General features: G+C 39.2%; 1 protein-coding gene across 1 annotated transcript in view; it reads left to right on the top strand.

Annotated features, from left to right (window-relative positions):
* LOC138005166 (uncharacterized) overlaps positions 1-2,500 on the top strand; it is a 6,347-nt gene that overhangs the window by 813 nt on the left and 3,034 nt on the right. The window lies entirely within an intron of this gene.

Below are 2,500 nucleotides of genomic sequence, written 5' to 3'. Positions count from 1 at the left end.
TGAAATTAAAATTCTCGCTAATCCTGGGTTAGCTTAATTGGGCTTTGAACAACCCAGCCCTGGATATCAGAATAGGGCTGCAGTATACTCATCTGCTGAGAGAGATAATTTATGAAAAAAAATTACACCCAGGCAAGGCAAAAGAGCCATGTTACCTGTAGTTGAGTGCTAGTAATGGGGTAGGCAGGTAAAATGGTCAAAAGATCTGGTTTGTTTTATTCTTCTGAAGCTGACAGATGGGTAAGGATGTTAATACATCAAATTTGGCCTAAAGTGTTTTGTATTCCTGTATTGACGTGCATTGGAAGGATAGCAAAATAAGACAATGAGAAAGACTAATATAAAGTCGGATGACTGAAGTCTTAAATAGTGCTTGTCTCAAATGACAACTCTTAGAGCAAGAGAGGATCACGAACCCTTTGAAAATGCAGTACGCACTCACTAAGAAACCTGCTTTGACCCTGTCAGTTAAACGCAAACAAAAAGGGTCGCGTAGCTTTCAAGCTATTCACAAATGGCAACCCTTAAACCATCATGGAGTTCGGAAATAAAGAAGTACCTCAGTTTAACCCGTTGATAGGACACCGCTACAAAAATTACTCGAATGAAATACTCCTGCCTGCAATCTGGTTCATACTGTGGAGTTTCCGCTAGCAGGTTTACGTTGGAACATTTATTCGTGATGCCTCAAAATGTCCAAGATTTAGATGTAGGGACAACTGGAACGTTTTCTTAAAAGTTTGAACGTGAAATATACACGACGTTTATAGGACGTCCTGTTCACGGAAGTCCGCCATTGCGAGCCATTGCTTGTTTTTCACAAACCAGTACTTAGTCTCGCTCGGCCATATTTCTTAACAGGGGCGATCATAGAAACTCGGTCCCAGCCCTCGCTGCTTACCCCCCCTGGTTTGGGGGGTTGACGTCGCTAAAGCACTATAGCACTATGGCAATAAGGTGTTAACTTTAATTTTTGAATAATTAATTAATTTCAATTAATTAATGAAGCTTGTAGCAAGGGGGGTAGGATGGGGTAGGTCTGTGAGCACTACGTAAAATGGGTGGTGAATGTACCTACGTTACTTCCCGTTACAATTCAAAAAGCTATATATTTGATTCGGAAGGCCCCTTCCTCTCCTTGTGGTACTTTTCTCTTTGCCACAAACCGATATTTACGTTAAATGCTTGCGTAGATTGTTAAGCGTTAGAGTCAACTGCATATCAGGTGAGAAATACATTTCATACAAGGTCACACACTAATGTTGAGCGGTTTTCCTTGTGGTAGAACCCTAATAAATCATACGCATGCGTTCTGGCATCGTTACCATGATACAAGAATGCTACAGCGGCTGGGTATCTTTTGGAGTTACTCCTAACTTGGTTCAAGAAATATTTGTTGTTTCCAAACTACACTAGCGCGTTTATTTCATCCTTTAATTGTCTCTATCTAAGGGACCACAATGTCATACCCGCAGTCGAAACTCTCCCGAGTAAGTGCGTTAAAACTTGTCAAACACCCGACACCTACTGAAAGCATAAATTTTATCAGTCTCTGACGGGACTCGTTCAGCGATGAAGGATATAATCTCGGTCAAGTAGTGATGTTTACTTTCATTACAACTCGTTGAAACGCTTCTCAGTTGTATTAATCGATGTCAGTGTGTATTTTAAATATAAGTGGTTTTATTGCTAACGCCAAAGGTAGTAACAGAACGTGCTGTTCGGTGACAATTTTGTAATTAGATTTATTTAGTTCCTCTTAGCTCTGTCTAAAAGAAAATTTGCATTTTAAATAAAGCAAATCGTTCCTCTTCCATTTCTTAATCCGACATACAACTTTCTCCCATTTATGTCCAGCTGAGAAAAGAATACAAGCACATCTTCTGTGTGTTTTCTAGAAAACAAGAGTTTCAGGTTTGTAACTTGATACTTTCGTTTTTCTCTTAAAGGGCCTTTGCGAGAAAAACAGAAGTATCAAGTTACAAACGTTTGCTACTGAAATGTATAATTTATTTAGTTTAAAATTAGCAAAAATCGACGCAAAACACTACTTTAGAGTATTAAATTATTCTTGGACTGTGAATGAAAATACACACATCACACATAGACACTGCTAAGATTATGTCTCATCGTCAAACTCCAAGCTGACTAGCAAGGTCAATGCAAAACCAAGAGTGAATGGCAGGAGTTCTATACGAACTGTGATATGATTACTGCGTCATAGCTATACATTGCACTCTGCACTATCTGAGATAGTCTCACTAGTTTTACTTCTTGTAACCACTTCCTGCGATTGATAGTCTAATTCGTGTAAATCTGTGAGATGATTAGACAATTTAACGCGATATTTTGCTCCACAATTCGGAATTGAGCTATCACGGCACACGTGCTTAGCCATGTTAGCAGTTCGAGATCTCAGCAGAAAAAACACCATTTCAGCAAGTTTTAACAAGTTTATTCGAAGGACAAGAAGGACACAACACAGGACGGAAAGGACATT

Source organism: Montipora foliosa, chromosome 6 (genome assembly GCF_036669935.1).
Source record: "Montipora foliosa isolate CH-2021 chromosome 6, ASM3666993v2, whole genome shotgun sequence".
NCBI classification, from domain to species: Eukaryota; Metazoa; Cnidaria; class Anthozoa; order Scleractinia; family Acroporidae; genus Montipora; species Montipora foliosa.
Note: the sequence above shows the minus strand (reverse complement) of the source record. Positions and strands in the feature narration are given on the sequence as shown.